We start from the raw sequence: 21,907 nt of genomic DNA, 5'->3' as shown, positions 1-21,907 counted from the left end.
ACTTTAGCCGCTCTTATTTCCTTTTTGCAAATTTTGTTACATTACTTATAGTGCTGAAATGACTCTGCTTCCCCGTCAGATTTGTATTTTTTAAATCGCCTTTTCTTGCCCATAAGTTCCTTTATCTTTTTGTTAAGCCACATCGGTTTATGATTTTTATTCCTTTTTTTGCTGCTCGTAGGAATAAATTTGAGAGTATTTTTCGCTAGCAGGAATTTTAGTACCTCCCATTCTCCGTAGTATTTTTTCCTAAAAACAAACCTTCCCATTCAATATCCCTGAAAAATACCTTCATCTTTTCAAAATTCGCTTTGCTAAAGTTTAGAGTCCTAGTTGAGCCAGTATAGGGCTGTTTATGAAAACTGATATTGAATGTGACCGTATTGTGGTCGCTGTTTCCTATGGGTTCCCCTACTATAATACCTGATACCGAATCCCCATTGTTTGTTAATACCAGGTCTAAGATTGCATTGTACCTAGTTGGTTCCTCAATTAGTTGAACTAAGTAGTTATCATTAAGTGTGTTTAAAAACATATTGCCCCTAGCAGTATCACATGAATCGTTTTTCCAGTTTATCTCTGGATAGTTAAAATCTCCCATCAGTACTATGTCTACTACTCCTGCTGCTCTTTCAATTTGCTTTTGTAACAATTCCTCATCAGATACGTTGATACCAGGCGGCCTATAGCATACACCCAATACTAACTTTTTTATTCCTTTTTCCCCGCATGCAATTTCTACCCATAATGTCTTGACAGTGTCTACATTCCCCTCCTGAATATCTTCCCGTATATCAGGTTTTAAAAACGGCTTTACGTAAAGACACACCCCTCCACCCTTTTTATTTAGTCTATCTCTCCTAAACAGTGTATAGCCCTCTAGATTGACTGTCCAATCATGAGATTCGTCCCACCAAGTTTCAGTAATGCCTATAATATCATACTGTTTGCTTGCTGCAGGTATTTCTAGTTCGCCCTTTTTACCAGTAATGCTTCTAGCGTTTACATACATACAACTAAGATAAGTATTTTCCCTTGCATTAGGGACATCTTTCACCTTATGTAGCAATGATAACCTGTAATCGTCATTGGTTAGTGCTTTGGTAAAATCTCTTTTAGTACCCATGTTAGTAACTTTACCACCTGCTCTTACCCTCCCCCCAACTTCTCCCCCATTTTGTTTACTACCGCCATCCCCACTATTCTCACTGCATGACCCGTAGTTTCTAGCTAAAGCCTCCCCCCGTGCACCTTTAAGTTCTTTGGCTGTGAAGCCTGCAGACTCCTTATTACAGCAGAGTTTATATCCAGCTGGAAATGGTGACCTGAACTGCAGAGTTCATGTGAATTCCCATTCCCTTTTGCAGAAACCGCAATTTCCTTTGCAAGTTCTCAGTATTCAGAATGCTAAAGGTCCCTCCAAAACCGAGGGCAGCCATGACAGTACAGATCAGGTGACCAGTCAGGTCAATCAGTGGTCAGGTGACTCCTCTGACCAATCCCAGATCGGCCGGGGGTATAAAGGAAGCCATCCAAGCATACACTAATCATCAGTGCTTTGTTGTCTGTAGACCTGCTGAGAATCTCTCTGGCTAGCATTCTGCGGCTTGAATCTAGTGTCTCCAGCAATCCTGCAATAGCTGGTACTGCACATCCCTGTGGTCCTGCAGTGGCTGTTACTGCACATCCCAGTGTTCCTGCAGTGGCTGGTACTGCAGCATCCCAGTGTTTCTTCAATAGCTGGTGCTGCACATTCCAGTGTTCTTGCAATAGCTGGTGCGGCACATCCCATTGTACCTGCAGTAGCTGGTACTGCAACATCCCAGTGTTAATGCAATAGCTGGTACTGCACATCCCAGCATTCCTGCAATAGCTGGTACTGCAACATCCCAGCGTTCCTGCAATAGATGGTACTGCGACATCCCAGCATTCCTGTTATAGCTCGTACTGCAACATCCCAGTGTTCCTGATATAGCCGGTACAGTCCATCCCAGTGTTCCTGATATAGCTGGTGTGGCACATCCCATTGTACCTGCAATAGCTGGTACTGCACATCCCAACGTTTCTGCAATAGCTGCTACTTCACATCCCAGCATTCCTGCAATAGCTGGTTCTGCAACATCCCAGCGTTCCTGCAATAGATGGTACTGCGACATCCCAGCATTCCTGTTATAGCTCGTACTGCAACATCCCAGTGTTACTGATATAGCCGGTACTGTCCATCCCAGTGTTCCTGATATAACTAGTACTGACCATCCCAGTGTTCCTGATATAACTTGTACTGACCATCCCAGTGTTCCTGATATAGCTGGTACTGTAAATCCCAGCTTTCCTGATATAGCTGGTACCATCCATCCCAGCATTCTGGATATAGCTGGTACTGTCCATCCCAGCTTTCCTGATATACTGTAGCTGGTACTGCTCCCTATCCCTGCATCTAAGTCTGAGTAGCTAGTCATATCCTGGCAATCCTGTGTAGCTGGTATTGCTCGACATCAAAGCAATCCTGTGCAGTTGGTACTGCTTTGCATCACAGTGCATTGTGCGAGCCAAGAAATCTACTACTTAACCAAAGTAAAACTTGAAGTACAGGTGTAGGACAAGAACTGAATACCAGTAATTAAAAATGCAAGTCCTTTGGCAGATTGATTAACTGGTAATGCACCCCCTTCACACAGCAGGGAAAAATATGAAAATGAGGCAGTAACACCAATTTAAAAAGAAAAGAAAGAAAAGACTCTTTGTGGGCGCACTCTTAAATATCAGAAAATAACTGAAAATTTATGTAAATTAATATAAGATAATTTAATTAATAATTTAATTAAAATTTGAACAATAGAAGTGTCCTAGACAAACTGTTAAACAAACAAACAAACATTTAATATGCATAAAGAAAAAGACCCTAAATGATGACCTCTTATTGTATGGGTCATATATATAAATAAAGACCCTATCAGTCAATATGTAAAGAACACATGGACATACCAGAAGTTATGCATAGAAAACAGCTGATTCCATTATGATTAAATACAAGGAAGTCCACATCATATATCCGTAAGCATAAATACTAGATAATTGGGGATAACTGAAAAATTTAAAAATTCCAGACAGCATAAGTGGTGAATCTGCTGTCAGTGTTAGGCACAGAGTGATTAATTGGATCAAGATCCCTACTAAACTAAAGGGGGTTACTGACGGGAGAGATGTGTGCTGAGCGATCTTAACACAGACCGCTCAGCACACATCTCTCTTCCCTCTCAGCACAGCGCGATGTGCTGAGCGAGGGGGCGGACGGACGGGGGGCCGCTCACTTCACACAGCGGTGAAGTGAGCGAACCGCTAGATTGAGCCTGCATGCAGGCTCAATCTATCACCGGCGATAGTGATGTGCGGGGCCGCGCATCGCTATCGCTGGGGGGCATACACATGGCAGATCCGTGCTTAAAAATCTAAGCAATCTAGTCATATTACTTAGATTTTAAACATGATTTCTCCATGTGTAACCCCCTTAAGTCTTCCTAGGAGGTCTCCCATCCAAGTACTGACCCAGCCCAACACTGATTAGCTGCCAAGATTAGACGGATTCGGGCGTTAACAGTGTGGTATGCTAGTGGGACAAATTCTGCTGTCCTTACTCCGGGATCACTGATGAGAGTTCACATAAGGGGGGAGATGTACTAAGCCTGAAAAGTGATACATTTTACAGTGATAAACTGCCAGCCAATCAGCTCCTAACTACCATGTTACTGGCTGTGTTTGAAAAATGTGAACTTTGAAAAAGAAAAAAAGAAGACTCTTGTTGGGAAGCACTCATATACAGATAATATTGTACGACTAAATGTCAAAAATTAGCTAGCTAAGATACAAAGTTTTATTAATTCTCATTAAAATTGATTATTGGGGAGTTCAATAGGCGCCATTATTTGTTAAGTAGTGACATTGCGAAAATATAGGGAATAATGTATAAATTACGAGGTGCCAATACCTGATTCTGGCCGAGATGGGTATATCTATGATTTTGTTAATATTTATACTCCAACTGTGGGTCAGTCTGTGATTATAAATTGCTCATTTGTTGAAAATATGACCGTCATTTGTAAACTGCTATATATCCCAATTGGGAATTTTGATCCTAGCAGATGGTTGAATCATAGGTCATGACCGAGACGTAAGATAATGCTCTATAATAGTGACAGATGGGTGGCAAATATTTGCAGTACCAGGGTGTTCCTTAGTAGTCTCCTATCCAAGTACTTAACCCGGCCCTCCACTGCTTGGCTTCCAAGATCAGATGAGATTGGGCATCTCCAGCGGGGTATGACCGCAGACCTTATGCTCACCCTTGTCACACTGTGTCCAAAATTGGGCACAGATAAGAGCCGTTTAGTGTTATCATATGAGCCACAGGTTTGAAAGAAACACAGCTGATTTGATGTGGAAAAAAGGGATTTCTTATCACAGATGATAAAGTATACTCAGGGATTAAATACCCATCTAAATTGTCAGGGCTTAAGTAGTCGCAGTATAAGTAGGAAAAGACCTATATATTACACAGTTATCACATGCATGTAAATCAGACATTAGATAATGGTATTGTTATAATTGTGCAAAAAGAAGGGAACCTCCAAATTTGGTCTCCAAAGCCACAATATGCATGCGTAATTACACTATAGATTGTGAGAATCAACTAAGCAGTGAAACCTACAGCTCTCAAAAACCAATCACGAATTATTGTCAAATGAGTTGACACAGTATGTATTCCTTATGATACATGCAAAACATAAAATGATACTGAAATTTTTTTTTTTATATAAGGATTTCTGCAGTGTAAAGGAAAAGAGAGAAGACGTTTTTGTTTTAAATGGGGTCCAAAGTTAACAGATGTATCCACATCCGCTTTTTTGATAAAGATATAGACCCCAAGAAGTTTTGTACTTATTCCTTTGCTGTTGATAATTAGATGTCACTCAATATAGTATAATAGTCTGTGTAACGTATAGGTAGGATGTTAATAAATACCTGTCCACGCTGGTGCATAAATAATATATAACCAAACCTGGTGTAACAGTCTTATAGTTTAAATCCTACTTGTATGATGAGGGAGATCCTGATATATGAAAGGTGTTGGCCGCGTCTGCCCACGTTGGGCCTGCTGCCGGGCTCCGGCCGCACTGTGCTTCCTGTTGATCTGGTTCCCTAGGCGACGGACTTAGCCGAGAGCGGCTCGTTGCGGTCACGTGTGCGCACCACGTGACCGTGAGGATGTAGTCTCCTGACGTACGTTTCGCATAAAGCTTGGTCACAGGGCGTCAGTCACTGACACTGACGCCCTGTGACCAAGCTTTATGCGAAACGTACGTCAGGAGACTACATCCTCACGGTCACGTGGTGCGCACACGTGACCGCAACGAGCCGCTCTCGGCTAAGTCCGTCGCCTAGGGAACCAGATCAACAGGAAGCACAGTGCGGCCGGAGCCCGGCAGCAGGCCCAACGTGGGCAGACGCGGGCAGACGCGGCCGGCACCTTTCATATATCAGGATCTCCCTCATCATACAAGTAGGATTTAAACTATAAGACTGTTACACCAGGTTTGGTTATATATTATTTATGCACCAGCGTGGACAGGTATTTATTAACATCCTACCTATACGTTACACAGACTATTATACTATATTGAGTGACATCTAATTATCAACAGCAAAGGAATAAGTACAAAACTTCTTGGGGTCTATATCTTTATCAAAAAAGCGGATGTGGATACATCTGTTAACTTTGGACCCCATTTAAAACAAAAACGTCTTCTCTCTTTTCCTTTACACTGCAGAAATCCTTATATAAAAAAAAAAATTTCAGTATCATTTTATGTTTTGCATGTATCATAAGGAATACATACTGTGTCAACTCATTTGACAATAATTCGTGATTGGTTTTTGAGAGCTGTAGGTTTCACTGCTTAGTTGATTCTCACAATCTATAGTGTAATTACGCATGCATATTGTGGCTTTGGAGACCAAATTTGGAGGTTCCCTTCTTTTTGCACAATTATAACAATACCATTATCTAATGTCTGATTTACATGCATGTGATAACTGTGTAATATATAGGTCTTTTCCTACTTATACTGCGACTACTTAAGCCCTGACAATTTAGATGGGTATTTAATCCCTGAGTATACTTTATCATCTGTGATAAGAAATCCCTTTTTTCCACATCAAATCAGCTGTGTTTCTTTCAAACCTGTGGCTCATATGATAACACTAAACGGCTCTTATCTGTGCCCAATTTTGGACACAGTGTGACAAGGGTGAGCATAAGGTCTGCGGTCATACCCCGCTGGAGATGCCCAATCTCATCTGATCTTGGAAGCCAAGCAGTGGAGGGCCGGGTTAAGTACTTGGATAGGAGACTACTAAGGAACACCCTGGTACTGCAAATATTTGCCACCCATCTGTCACTATTATAGAGCATTATCTTACGTCTCGGTCATGACCTATGATTCAACCATCTGCTAGGATCAAAATTCCCAATTGGGATATATAGCAGTTTACAAATGACGGTCATATTTTCAACAAATGAGCAATTTATAATCACAGACTGACCCACAGTTGGAGTATAAATATTAACAAAATCATAGATATACCCATCTCGGCCAGAATCAGGTATTGGCACCTCGTAATTTATACATTATTCCCTATATTTTCGCAATGTCACTACTTAACAAATAATGGCGCCTATTGAACTCCCCAATAATCAATTTTAATGAGAATTAATAAAACTTTGTATCTTAGCTAGCTAATTTTTGACATTTAGTCGTACAATATTATCTGTATATGAGTGCTTCCCAACAAGAGTCTTCTTTTTTTCTTTTTCAAAGTTCACATCGTGTTTAACTGACTCGGGGGAGCACCACTGATGGGTAGTCTTTTGATACAAAAAAGGAATGTGTCACCTTACGTATCTGCTCCCCAAAATAAGGATTTGAACCTTAAATTTTATTATCAGGTTATACAGATAATTATCATTACACATATACACCACTAGACCAGTGCGGTTTCCAATCTCTTTGTTTCTCAAGTAACTGTGTTTGAAAAATGACAGTTAGGAGCCGATTGGCTGGCACTTTATCACTGTGATATTTATCACTTTTCAAGGCTTAGTACATCTGGCCCAGAGTGAGATATGAAAAGATAGTATAGAGTTAGAAAAGGATTGAAATTGGATAGATGGATCTGCTGCTGGCATTAGGCAGTGAAAAATATACGGAGAATACAATCTACCGTATACCACTGGATCGCTGGTGAGAGTCCGGAAATAAGGTAAAGAAAAGAATAGAGATTGATCCTATATTGCAAGGTAATATTATAACTGATAATAATTCCAACAGATATTTAGGATCAATTATTCAGAAATATCTCGTATAGTATAGATCATATGAATTGTAAAGTAATTGCCTTTAAATAGCTTAAGAAGATGATAGATATGCTTATATGAACAAAAAAATAAAAAAATGCAGCTGGAGTAATATCAAGGTAACATTGTAACCTTATTTCTCTGACGTCCTAGTGGATGCTGGGAACTCCGAAAGGACCATGGGGAATAGCGGCTCCGCAGGAGTCTGGGCACAACTAAAAGAAAGCTTTTAGACTACCTGGTGTGCACTGGCTCCTCCCACTATGACCCTCCTCCAAGCCTCAGTTAGATTTTTGTGCCCAGCCGAGCTGGATGCACACTAGGGGCTCTCCTGAGCTCTTAGAAAGAAAGTATAATTTACGTTTTGTATTTTACAGTGAGACCTGCTGGCAACAGGCTCACTGCAACGAGGGACTAAGGGGAGAAGAAGCGAACCTACCTGCTTGCAGATAGCTTGGGCTTCTTAGGCTACTGGACACCATTAGCTCCAGAGGGATCGACCGCATGGAACTGGCCTTGGTGTTCGGTCCCGGAGCCGCGCCGCCGTCCCCCTTACAGAGCCAGAAGCAAGAAGAAGTCCGGAAAATCGGCGGCATGAAGACTTCTGTCTTCACCAAGGTAGCGCACAGCACTGCAGCTGTGCGCCATTGCTCCTCATACACACTTCACACTCCGGTCACTGAGGGTGCAGGGCGCTGGGGGGGGCGCCCTGAGCAGCAATAAAAACACCTTGGCTGCAGTGGCGGAACAAGCAAGCGGTGGGCCCAGGTGCGACAAAATGCTTTGGGCCCCCCCCCCCCATCCAAGTCCACCCCAGGGGCAGTGCGCGCCGTAGGCGCGCGCAAAAATACATAGTGGCGTGGCTTCGTGGGGAAGGGGTGTGGCCACAAAATAATACCAACACAGTAGTCTCCATTATTCAAATTACGCCGCACAGTAGCACCACTACACCAGGTAGAGACCCTTTTACACCTTACAGCGAACAGATTCCTCTTTTTACACATTACAGCAGACAGCGTGCCCTTTTTACACATAACGGCAGACCGCGTGCCCTTGTTACACATTACGGCAGACAGCGTGCCCTTTTTACACATTACAGCAGACAGCGTGCCCTTGTTACACATAGCGGCAGACAGCGTGCCCTTTTTACACATTACGGCAGACAGCGTGCCCTTGTTACACATTACGGCAGGCCGCGTGCCCTTGTTACACATTATGGCAGACAGCGTGCCCTTGTTACACATTACGGCAGACAGCGTCCCCATTTTTACACATTACGGCAGGCAGATTCCCCATTTTTACACATAGCAGCAGGCAGATTCCCCATTTTTACACATAGCGTCAGGCAGTCCCCCTGTTTTACACATAGCGTCAGGCAGTCCCCCTTTTTTACACATTACGGCAGGCAGATTCCCCTTTTTACACATTGCGTCGGGCAGATTACCCCTTTTTACACATAGCGGCAGGCAGTCCCCCATTTTTACACATTGCGGCAGGCTGATTCCCCCTTTTTACACATTGCGGCAGGCAGTCCCCCCTTTTTACACATTGCGGCAGGCAGTCCCCCCTTTTTACACATTGCGGCAGGCAATCCCCCCTTTTTACACATTGCTGCAGGCAGTCCCCCCTTTTTACACATTGCTGCAGGCAGTCCCCCCTTTTTACACATTGCGGCAGGTATGCCCCCCTTTTTACACATTGCGGCAGGTAGTCCCCCCTTTTTACACAGTGCAGCAGGTAGTCCCCCATTTTTACACAGTGCGGCAGGTAGTCCCCCATTTTTACACATTGCGGCAGGCAGGCACAAGAAAGAAGGAAAGAAGGAAAGAAAGAAGGAAAGAAGGAAAGAAGGAAAGAAAGAAAGAAAGAAAGAAAGAAGAATTATACTTACCCTCTCCGCTGGCTCAGGCTCCTCGGTGCAGCGTCAGAGACGATTCCCGGGCTGGAGAGAAGGAGGAGGAGGGAGGCTGAGAAGGGAGCCGCAGCAGCGCTGTGTTACTGGTGGAGGCGCTGCTGCTGCTGCCCCTCTGCTTCCCTATAGGCTGTTCTCGGAAGACAGCCTATAGGGAAGCAGAGGGGCAGCAGCAGCAGCGCCTCCACCAGTAACAAAGCGCTGCTGCGGCTCCCTTCTCAGCCTCCCTCCTCCTCCTTCCCCCGTCTGTAGTACCGCTGCTCCTCTCCTCTCTTCGCCGGGCGGCTGTGCGCTGCGGGCAGCGGTTGCCCGCAGCGCACAGCGGCATGTAATGAGTCAGTTTGACTCATTACATGCTTGGGCCCCTGGACAGAGGCGGGCCCCAGTGCAGTGCACTGCCTGCACTGCCGGTAGTTCCGCCTCTGCTTGGCTGGCAAAACAATCACAATATATAGCCCCAGAGGCTATATATGTGATAATTACCCCTGCCAGAATCCTTAAAAAAAGCGGGAGAAAAGTCCGCGAAAAAGGGGCGGAGCTATCTCCCTCAACACACTGGCGCCATTTCTCCCTCACAGTTCCGCTGGAAGGAAGCTCCCTGGCTCTCTCCCCTGCAGTCTACACTACAGAAAAGGGTAAAAAAGAGAGGGGGGGCACTAAATTTAGGCGCAGTAAATATTATAGCAGCTATAGGGGACATAATTCAGTTAGTCCCTGCATTATATAGCGCTCTGGTGTGTGCTGGCATACTCTCTCTCTGTCTCCCCAAAGGGCTTCTGTGGGGTCCTGTCCTCTGTTAGAGCATTCCCGGTGTGTGTGCGTTGTGTCGGTACGGCTGTGTCGACATGTTTGATGAGGAAAATGATGTGGAGGCGGAGCAGATGCCTATAGAAGGGATGTCACCCCCTGCGGGGCAGACACCTGAGTGGATGGTTTTATGGAAGGAATTACGTGCAAGTGTCGACTCCTTACACACAAAAAATTGACGACATGCCAAATGCGGGACAGCCGGCTTCTCAGCTCGTGCCTGCCCAGGTGTCTCAAAGGCCATCAGGGGCTCTAAAACGCCCGCTACCTCAGATGGCAGACGCAGATGTCGACACGGATACTGATACCAGTGTCGACGACGATGAGTCAAATCTAATGTCCACTAGGGCCATTCGTTGCATGATTGAGGCAATGAAGGAGGTATTACACATTTCGGATATAAACCCAGGTACCACTAAAAAGGGTATTATGTTTGGGGAGAAAAAACTACCCGTAGTTTTTCCCCCATCTGTAGAAATAAATGAAGTGTGTGAGGAAGCGTGGGCTTTCCCCGATAAAAAACTGGTAATCCCTAAAAAATTACTAATGGTGTTCCCTTTCCCACCAGAGGATAGGGCACGTTGGGAAACACCTCCTAGGGTGGATAAAGCACTCACACGTTTGTCTAAAAAGGTGGCACTTCCGTCTCCGGATACGGCCGCCCTAAAGGAGCCTGCGGATAGAAAGCAGGAGGCGATCCTGAAGTCTGTATATACACACTCAGGCATTATACTTAGACCAGCTATTGCGTCAGCATGGATGTGCAGTGCTGCCGCTGCATGGTCAGATTCCCTGTCAGAAAATATTGACACCCTAGACAGGGACACTATTCTCCTAACCATAGAGCATATAAAAGACTCAGTCTTATACATGAGAGATGCACAGAGGGAGATCTGCCGGCTGGCATCTAAAATAAGTGCATTGTCCATTTCTGCTAGGAGAGGCTTATGGACTCGGCAGTGGACAGGGGATGCAGATTCCAAAAGGCACATGGAAGTTTTGCCTTATAAGGGTGAGGAGTTATTCGGGGATGGTCTCTCAGACCTAGTTTCCACAACGACAGCTGGGAAATCAGCATTTTTACCCCAGGTTCCCTCACAGCCTAAAAAAGCGCCGTTTTATCAAGTACAGTCCTTTCGGACCCAGAGAAACAGGCGAGGAAAAGGCGGGTCCTTTCTGTCCAGAGGCAGAGGTAGGGGAAAAAGGCTGCAACAAACAGCAGGTTCCCAGGAGCAAAAGTCCTCCCCCGCTTCTTCCAAGTCCGCCGCATGATGGTGGGGCTCCACAGGCGGAGCCAGGTACGGTGGGGGGCCGCCTCAAAAATTTCAGCGATCAGTGGGCTCGCTCACAGGTGGATCCCTGGATCTTGCAAGTAGTATCTCAGGGGTACAAACTGGAATTCGAGGCGTCTCCCCCCCGCCGTTTCCTCAAATCTGCCTTGCCAACGACTCCCTCAGGCAGGGAGGCTGTGCTAGAGGCAATTCACAAGCTGTATTCTCAGCAGGTGATAGTCAAGGTGCCCCTACTTCAACAAGGACGGGGTTACTATTCCACACTGTTTGTGGTACCGAAACCGGACGGTTCGGTGAGACCCATTTTAAATTTGAAATCCTTGAACACATACATAAAAAAGTTCAAGTTCAAGATGGAATCGCTCAGGGCGGTTATTGCAAGCCTGGACGAGGGGGATTACATGGTATCCCTGGACATCAAGGATGCTTACCTGCATGTCCCCATTTATCATCCTCACCAGGAGTACCTCAGATTTGCGGTACAAAATTGCCATTACCAATTCCAGACGCTGCCGTTTGGACTGTCCACGGCACCGAGGGTGTTTACCAAGGTAATGGTGGAAATGATGATACTCCTTCGAAAAAAGGGAGTTTTAATTATCCCGTACTTGGACGATCTCCTAATAAAGGCGAGATCCAGGGAGCAGTTGTTGGTAGGAGTAGCACTATCTCAGGAGGTGCTACACCAGCACGGTTGGATTCTGAATATTCCAAAGTCACAGCTGGTTCCGATGACACGTCTACTGTTCCTGGGAATGATTTTGGACACAGTCCAGAAAAAAGTGTTTCTCCCGGAGGAGAAAGCCCAGGAGCTGTCATCTCTAGTCAGAGACCTCCTGAAACCAAAACAGGTGTCGGTGCATCACTGCACGCGAGTCCTGGGAAAGATTGTGGCTTCTTACGAAGCAATTCCTTTCGGCAGGTTCCATGCCAGAATCTTTCAGTGGGACCTGTTGGACCAATGGTCCGGATCGCATCTTCAGATGCATCGGCTAATAACCCTGTCTCCAAGAACCAGGGTGTCTCTGCTGTGGTGGCTGCAGAGTGCTCATCTCCTAGAGGGCCGCAGATTCGGCATACAGGACTGGGTCCTGGTGACCACGGATGCCAGCCTTCGAGGCTGGGGGGCAGTCACACAGGGAAGAAACTTCCAAGGACTATGGTCGAGTCAGGAGACTTCCTTGCACATAAATATTCTAGAACTAAGGGCCATTTACAATGCCCTAAGTCAGGCAAAACCCCTGCTTCTACACCAGCCGGTACTGATCCAGTCAGACAACATCACGGCGGTCGCCCATGTAAACCGACAGGGTGGCACAAGAAGCAGGACGGCAATGGCAGAAGCCACAAGGATTCTCCGATGGGCGGAAAATCACGTGCTAGCACTGTCAGCAGTGTTCATTCCGGGAGTGGACAACTGGGAAGCAGACTTCCTCAGCAGGCACGACCTCCACCCAGGAGAGTGGGGACTTCATCCAGAAGTCTTCACACTGATTGTAAATCGTTGGGAACGGCCACAGGTGGACATGATGGCGTCCCGCCTAAACAAAAAACTGGAGAGATATTGCGCCAGTTCAAGGGACCCTCAGGCGATAGCGGTGGACGCTCTAGTGACACCGTGGGTGTACCAGTCAGTTTATGTGTTCCCTCCTCTGCCTCTCATACCAAAGGTACTGAGAATAATAAGAAAACGAGGAGTAAGGACAATACTCGTGGTTCCGGATTGGCCAAGAAGAGCTTGGTACCCGGAACTTCAAGAGATGATCTCAGAGGACCCATGGCCTCTGCCGCTCAGACAGGACCTGTTGCAGCAGGGGCCCTGTCTGTTCCAAGACTTACCACGGCTGCGTTTGACGGCATGGCGGTTGAACGCCGGATCCTAAAGGAAAAGGGCATTCCGGAGGATGTCATTCCTACGCTGATTAAAGCCAGGAAAGATGTAACGGTAAAACATTATCACCGCATATGGCGGAAATATGTTGCTTGGTGTGAGCCCAATAAGGCCCCAACAGAGGAATTTCAGCTGGGTCGATTTCTGCACTTCCTACAGGCAGGAGTGACTATGGGCCTAAAATTAGGCTCCATTAAGGTACAGATATCGGCTCTGTCGATTTTTTTCCAAAAAGAACTAGCTTCACTACCTGAAGTTCAGACATTTGTAAAAGGAGTGCTGCATATTCAGCCCCCTTTTGTGCCTCCAGTGGCACCCTGGGATCTCAACGTGGTGTTGAATTTCCTAAAATCACATTGGTTTGAGCCACTAAAGACCGTGGATCTAAAATATCTCACGTGGAAAGTGGTCATGTTATTGGCCTTGGCTTCGGCCAGGCGTGTATCAGAATTGGCGACTTTGTCATTTAAAAGTCCTTATCTGATTTTCCATATGGATAGGGCAGAATTGAGGACTCGTCCCCAGTTCCTCCCTAAGGTGGTATCTGCTTTTCACTTGAACCAACCTATTGTAGTGCCTGTGGCTACTAGCGACTTGGAGGATTCCAAGTTACTGGACGTAGTCAGGGCCTTGAAAATTTATGTTTCCAGGACGGCTGGAGTCAGGAAAACTGACTCGCTATTTATCCTGTATGCACCCAACAAACTGGGTGCTCCTGCTTCTAAGCAGACTATTGCTCGCTGGATTTGTAGCACATTTCAGCTGGCGCATTCTGCGGCTTGACTGCCGCATCCTAAATCAGTAAAAGCCCATTCTACAAGGAAGGTGGGCTCATCTTGGGCGGCTGCCCGAGGGGTCTCGGCTTTACAACTTTGCCGAGCTGCTACTTGGTCAGGGGCAAACACGTTTGCAAAATTCTACAAATTTGATACCCTGGCTGAGGAGGACCTTGAGTTCTCTCATTCGGTGCTGCAGAGTCATCCGCACTCTCCCGCCCGTTTGGGAGCTTTGGTATAATCCCCATGGTCCTTTCGGAGTTCCCAGCATCCACTAGGACGTCAGAGAAAATAAGAATTTACTCACCGGTAATTCTATTTCTCGTAGTCCGTAGTGGATGCTGGGCGCCCGTCCCAAGTGCGGATTGTCTGCAATACTTGTACATAGTTGTTGTTCGCAAAAGGGTTATTGTTATGAGCCATCTGTTGAGAGGCTCAGTTAAATTTCATACTGTTGACTGGATATGGTATCACGAGTTATACGGTGTGATTGGTGTGGCTGGTATGAGTCTTACCCGGGATTCAAAATCCTTCCTTATTGTGTCAGCTCTTCCGGGCACAGTATCCTAACTGAGGCTTGGAGGAGGGTCATAGTGGGAGGAGCCAGTGCACACCAGGTAGTCTAAAAGCTTTCTTTTAGTTGTGCCCAGACTCCTGCGGAGCCGCTATTCCCCGTGGTCCTTTCGGAGTTCCCAGCATCCACTACGGACTACGAGAAATAGAATTACCGGTGAGTAAATTCTTATTTTTCCAGAGAGCAGATAATTGTAACAATATATGTAGAACACTAAAGACGTATCTATCAGCAATGTTGCTCCCTGAAGATGCACACTATCAGAGAGGTGCCTAGACTATAATGCTTAAGGCCCATACATACGATGAGATCCGGGCTATGCCCGATTCTCACTATGCGACGGGCTAGGTCGGTATCACAAGCACATAATTACTGTGCTTGCGATACTGACTATGTGCGATTTTGGCTAAGTGTCAATTTTGACTATCTCTTCTATAGAGATAGTCAAAATTGACTTGCCTACACAGTCTATCTAGTCTTGCGATGCCGACCTCGCGGGACCGCGCATCTGACTTTCACCTTGCGATCTGCACTAACTTTTCTTACGATTATGACTATATAGTCAAAATCATAAGAAAATATCTCACCGTGTGTACACACCATAAGAGCAATATAAAACATCCTCTCAAACACAAAGAAATAGCCAATTCTAGGCATGGTCATATATGAGAGAAGCTGAAATCATCCTCATAGTCTAGGTAAGGTCAAATATGACCAATTATGAGCATATATGAGAGTAATTAGTAAATCCAGCAAGGGAGAGCAAAAGGAAATTTGCCCAGCTATGCCATTTTCATGTGAAAATAGTACACATAGGCGGAGATTCAAATGTTTGAAAAGTCAGATGGGAGTCTGTTTTTTCCTATCTAATAGACAGAAAAAAACAGACTCCCAACCCACTTTTCAAACATTTGAATTCCACCCATAGTCTATACTGGCAATAAGGGTTAATACTGTCCTGGAAAATCAAATTATGTCGGGCTGTTATAAGGCATGTCTTCGCGGTCCGGATCTCAGGTGGCTGGTCGGTGGAGGACGGAAGACGCGTTTCACCCATATCACGGGCTTGGTCACTTCCTATCCGCTCCATGCTGCATCGGGATTTTTAAATCCTGCTGATGTGGTTCCAATAATTGGATAGGTAAGTCAGGTAGTGACGTGCTGTTAATCAACCAATGTGTGGATCGTACCGATCATAGTTACTCTGTTTGTTCTGCTCATTAATTAGCTGTTCAGGTGCCAGTACTTCCAATAGAAGCTGTTACTAAGTAACAGATCTTTGCACATCGTTCATGACAGAAAATGGGAAAAGAAAGCAAATTATTGACACTAAAAAATAACAGCATAAAGTAGTCATTACATAATGATAAATATACATCATAGTATGTATTCAAATAAACGCACTATAGTAAAAGTTTAAGGTTTATTAGGTACCTATGTTGAACCAGAAGGAAGGTATAATTAATTAGTTGGAGGCTGCCTATGAAGCAATTACGTATATGAGAAAATAGTATTTCTGTCCTACTTGCAGAGGGCTTTAACGTACCAAATATACTCAGCATTCCATCCACAAAATGGGAGATTGAGATATACGTAGTAGAAAATTATGGACAAGAGTTATGAACAAACACAGTCAGTATCTGATAAACAAGAATTAAAGAAGATAAGAAGAAAAAACACAGAAGTCTATCAGAGCATAATACACTGTAATGTCCGTGGATTTAATTCATAAGAACCAAACTTTGAAGTGCCACATCTCTGAGTGACAAGTGTCACATAACAGATGAAATCAATTAACACTGAAAAATGATGGCATAGAATACATATGGTTGTACGTATCAGAGTATACGTACTGAGGTAAAGGTTGAAATTCATTAAGCATAGATGTTAATCCAAGAGGAAGGGATAGTTGATTGGTAGGAAGCTACCTACAGTATATAGTAGCTGTGTATATGAAAAAATAGTTCTGTCCTGCTCATAGATTGCTTAGATGTACCATTCATGCCCGGCATTCTATCCAAAATATGGGAGATTGAAATATGGATAGTAGAAAGATGTGAATAAAAGTTATGAGCAGACAGTCTGTATCTAATAGATAAGAATAATATTACGAGAATAAACACAGAGGTCTATCTAAGCATAATATACTTTAGGGTCCAAACTTTCTGCGGCGGGGTACACTGGGGTGTATAGTTGGATCTTGATCTGAGGCACCAACAGGCTAAAAGCTTTGACTGTTCCCAGGATGCTTAGCGCCGCCTCCTCTATGTCCCCGCCTCCAGGCACTGAAGCTCAATTTGTCAGTTGGTGCCTGCAGTGCAGGCAGCTAACAGGGAGGGCTGCGCTGGGCAGCCCTGAAAAGAGCCTTTCAGAAGACAGGAGACTTCAAGGGCCGCAGCATAGGCACTTACAAGTGCTATATGTCAATTTGACATATCATGCTGCGGCTCCCTCACCTCCCCCGGCGGCGCTGTATACTCCCGTGCCCTGGTTGCCGGATAATTACAACGGAGGGCTCCAGTTTCCACTAGGGCACACACACTTGCCGCTGCTCTCCGTGATCATGTGGCCGCATCAAGGGAGGAGGTAAGAGGGTCCCCCAGGTGGGACCCGGTGCAAATCACGATCTGGCGCAGTCTTTAGGAGACAGACCGTGGGCACTGGCGTGTACACTGTGGCTGTAAAGGGGCCCCACTAGACCACCAGGGCAAGGGCACAGGTTGGATTACCTCATAATCCAAGGCCCGGTGGTGAAGTCCAGCAAAGGTATAAGGCTCCGACCTGTAGCCCCAGGCGCCATTTACGGCTAATGTTCCCACCCTGGAGCTGCATCTCTCTGTCTCCCTCACTCCCTGTCAGCGTTTAAGCGCCATTACACACATGCTGAGCTGACTTTGGGACTGCTGGGTAATGTCTCCTCTGTAAAGCCGCCTGCATAATCAGCGCTGAGCATTAACAGGACACTGAAGTATTCTACATGTCTTTAGACAGTGTTAGTTAAGAACAAGTGCATTATTACAGGGATATTTAGTACAAGTACCCTGGGATATACATCCAGTCTTTACTGTGCATTGTTATATGTATATACATATCTAGCGTTACTTTGTAGTGCAGTTACTTAGTATTGCTGGTCCAGTGCAGTTTTATTGCAAAGAAAAGAATGTATCAAAGCGCTCAGTCCTGTGTCAACATAAATGTCCCATGAAAAATGCTTTTTTCAGATGAACTGTCCTCCACAGATCACTGGAACCCTTGTGGGAGATGTATCAGTCTTTGATCATTAGTCCGTGAGATTTCTTCCAGTGATGGATGTGCCTCAAATCAAACCAAATAGAAATAATATGGTGTAATATGTCTATATACAACCAATAACACCTATATACAGACAAGGGTAATGATGTAATTCTGTGTACCAAAACTGATTTTAAGGAAGTGGCTCCCAAAAGGTCTGTTAGGCCCCCAATCTAACACAACATGCGTGAATCAGTCCCACAAGACTCTTTCCATCAATAATTTCAAATATTGTGACGTACCGTACTCACATGATCAATAGTGAGTACACTCCCATAAAGGTATCTTTGGTCACCGGTATCTCAGGGTATCTTCTACGTGTCGCTCGACTTCTTCTAAATGATGTATTCTTATTCAACAATTCTTGTGATTACCTCCGATGTAACATGAACCTCAGGACAAACCAGATACAGATAATATGGTGTAGTACGTCTACTTAGAATTGACAGCACCCATGTGAGGATGTGAAAAAAGGTGGAATACTCTGCGTACCGGAACTCACACTAATTAGAAGTGAATGACTCCTATAAAGGTTTCTTTAGTCACCAATCTCCAAAGTCGTGAATGAGACAACCGTGCAGACACCTTCTCATATAAAACCACGTGGAATAACGTACCGTACTCACACAGTGTGCAGCAAATATGTTCTCATAAAGGTATCTTTAGCCACCAATATTCAGTCGAGTGTGTGAACTCCCCAAGAACACCCCTCCAAATAATTCGGCAGGTGCGGGACGTACCGTACTTACATAACACTAAGCGACTGTAATCATGTAGCGGTTTCTTTGGTTTTCTTCGGGGACTGTATACCATATACTCCCAAATGGGGGAGTTATGACCCAAAAGAAACCAAAATGGCACTTATGAAATCCATAAAATCCATAAAATGTATTAATAAACAATAACTAAAAACATGGGGGTAACAGATGGCAGATGAAATGTACAGTGTACCTGAGAGGCAATCTCGGCCGTGAAAACCAAACAGGAATAACTGAACCGTCTGTGCCCAAATGTATGATGATGATCAGTAGCACTCCTGGACCAACATGTTTCGACTAAAAAGTCTTGAAAAAGACTTTTTAGTCGAAACATGTTGGTCCAGGAGTGCTACTGATCATCATCATACATTTGGGCACAGACGGTTCAGTTATTCCTGTTTGGTTTTCACGGCCGAGATTGCCTCTCAGGTACACTGTACATTTCATCTGCCATCTGTTACCCCCATGTTTTTAGTTATTGTTTATTAATACATTTTATGGATTTTATGGATTTCATAAGTGCCATTTTGGTTTCTTTTGGGTCATAACTCCCCCATTTGGGAGTATATGGTATACAGTCCCCGAAGAAAACCAAAGAAACCGCTACATGATTACAGTCGCTTAGTGTTATGTAAGTACGGTACGTCCCGCACCTGCCGAATTATTTGGAGGGGTGTTCTTGGGGAGTTCACACACTCGACTGAATATTGGTGGCTAAAGATACCTTTATGAGAACATATTTGCTGCACACTGTGTGAGTACGGTACGTTATTCCACGTGGTTTTATATGAGAAGGTGTCTGCACGGTTGTCTCATTCACGACTTTGGAGATTGGTGACTAAAGAAACCTTTATAGGAGTCATTCACTTCTAATTAGTGTGAGTTCCGGTACGCAGAGTATTCCACCTTTTTTCACATCCTCACATGGGTGCTGTCAATTCTAAGTAGACGTACTACACCATATTATCTGTATCTGGTTTGTCCTGAGGTTCATGTTACATCGGAGGTAATCACAAGAATTGTTGAATAAGAATACATCATTTAGAAGAAGTCGAGCGACACGTAGAAGATACCCTGAGATACCGGTGACCAAAGATACCTTTATGGGAGTGTACTTACTATTGATCATGTGAGTACGGTACGTCACAATATTTGAAATTATTGATGGAAAGAGTCTTGTGGGACTGATTCACGCATGTTGTGTTAGATTGGGGGCCTAACAGACCTTTTGGGAGCCACTTCCTTAAAATCAGTTTTGGTACACAGAATTACATCATTACCCTTGTCTGTATATAGGTGTTATTGGTTGTATATAGACATATTACACCATATTATTTCTATTTGGTTTGATTTGAGGCACATCCATCACTGGAAGAAATCTCACGGACTAATGATCAAAGACTGATACATCTCCCACAAGGGTTCCAGTGATCTGTGAAGGACAGTTCATCTGAAAAAAGCATTTTTCATGGGACATTTATGTTGACACAGGACTGAGCGCTTTGATACATTCTTTTCTTTGCATTTATTGTCTCCAGTTTAGGGCATTGGTGGTCCCTTTGTTTGTATTTAGCTGCATAAGTTTGTTTTGCGCCTTGGGACAATTCATTTTCTGTATTCTCAGTGCAGTTTTATTGTTTGTGATAATTTTTGCATTGTACATGTGACTGTGTGTGTGCCAGTATCTGCTGTGTGATTTCCATTCCGTGTATCTCGCATATACTGCTATCCCTATATTCTGTACCCTGAAGGGGGCTAAGTGCATCAGGGTTCTCATATAATATAGTGTTTCACAGGATATACTCTTGTGATATTTTTCTCTGTGTATTACAGTCACCATATTCCTCTTAAATCCTCCGTGTGTGCTCTGTTTGCAGTCACACTGTACAGGGGGATTTCTGCCAGGTACTTTGTCTGCTTATATTGCACTATTTTGCCCTTTGGTTACGCTTTCATATAATGTCAGCTAATCCGGGTGATAATTCTATGGCTGATCCTGCAACAAGCAGTGCTACTGCCATGGATGTCTCTGATGAGAATATTGCAGCTAAGGGTTCAGGTACTGGGGGTTTTATACCCCTTAGTCAGTCTTCAGCAATAGGGGGCACATCATGACCTGCTGTGGGCTACATTTTCTAATTTACTGACTACCCTGATAACTAGACTTGCGCCCCCTATGGGACCTCCTGTGCCATTCTAGCCACATATTGTCCCTGCTGTTAATCCGCCATGGGCAGATACTCTGTCCTCTCAGTTACAGCAATTAAATCAGTCTTTGGCTAAACAAAATCCTAACTCTCGCCCGCCTAAGACCAAGGGGTCATCTAAGCAGGCCATTACTTCCTCACAATCCACACATGTTTCAGATACTTCATCTGATGAAGATGGTGCATATACTGACCCCTCAGACACTGATGCAGATTCCTTTGATGGGGAATCTATGACACTAGTGGATATCCTGACCTCTTGGAGGCTATCAGGCTGATTCTTCAAATTGGTGACGAAGAACCTCCAGCTACCTCTAAGAAACCAGATAAGTTCAAGCGTCAGAAGGTTAATAAATTAGTTTTGCCCCACTCTGACCACTTAGTTGACATAAGTCAGGCATCCTGGGAGTATCCAGGAAAGAATTTCTCCCTGTCTAAAAAGATGCTAGCTCGTTATCCCCTCGCTGTAGAGTTAAGTAAAAATTGGGAAACGCCGCTGCTGGTGGACTCACAAATCGCACGTCTGATGGTGTCATCTGCTCTGCCTGTCCCTACTGTCACCTCACTGAAGGAACCGACGGATAAGTGTATGGAGGGTTGCTTGAAGTCTATTTACACTCTTGGTAGAGCTGTGCACAGGCCTACTGTTGCAGCCTCTTGGGCTGCTAAAGCTATTGAGGCCTGGGTTCAGGAAGTTGAAGCGGAACTACCGTTTAATTTTCCTGATAATGCTAGACAGTGTATTTCATACATTATTACAGCCTCTCATTATATTCAGGAGGTGGCATCTGATGCAGATATCCTGGCGGCCAAAGCATCTACTACGTCTTTTCTGGCTCGCCGGATCCTCTGGTTGCGGTCCTGGTCTGTAGATCTGGACTCTAAAAAGACCTTGGAGGTGATCCCTTTTAAGGGAAACATACTTTTTGGGGAAGACCTCAATAAGATTGTTGCTGACTTAGCATCGGCGAAGACTGCATGTCTACCT

The 21,907-nt window shown here is 44.7% G+C and overlaps 1 protein-coding gene and 2 pseudogenes across 7 annotated transcripts in view; 2 read left to right on the top strand and 1 right to left on the bottom strand.

The window, feature by feature from the left end:
* LRRC9 (leucine rich repeat containing 9) overlaps positions 1-21,907 on the top strand; it is a 667,090-nt gene that overhangs the window by 342,864 nt on the left and 302,319 nt on the right. The window lies entirely within an intron of this gene.
* LOC134981698 (5S ribosomal RNA) lies at positions 4,209-4,329 on the bottom strand (annotated as a pseudogene).
* Positions 6,317-6,437, top strand: LOC134981696 (5S ribosomal RNA; annotated as a pseudogene).

The sequence above is a fragment of the Pseudophryne corroboree genome, chromosome 12, assembly GCF_028390025.1.
Source record: "Pseudophryne corroboree isolate aPseCor3 chromosome 12, aPseCor3.hap2, whole genome shotgun sequence".
Taxonomy (NCBI): Eukaryota; Metazoa; Chordata; class Amphibia; order Anura; family Myobatrachidae; genus Pseudophryne; species Pseudophryne corroboree.
This window is presented reverse-complemented; position numbering and strand designations above follow the sequence as displayed.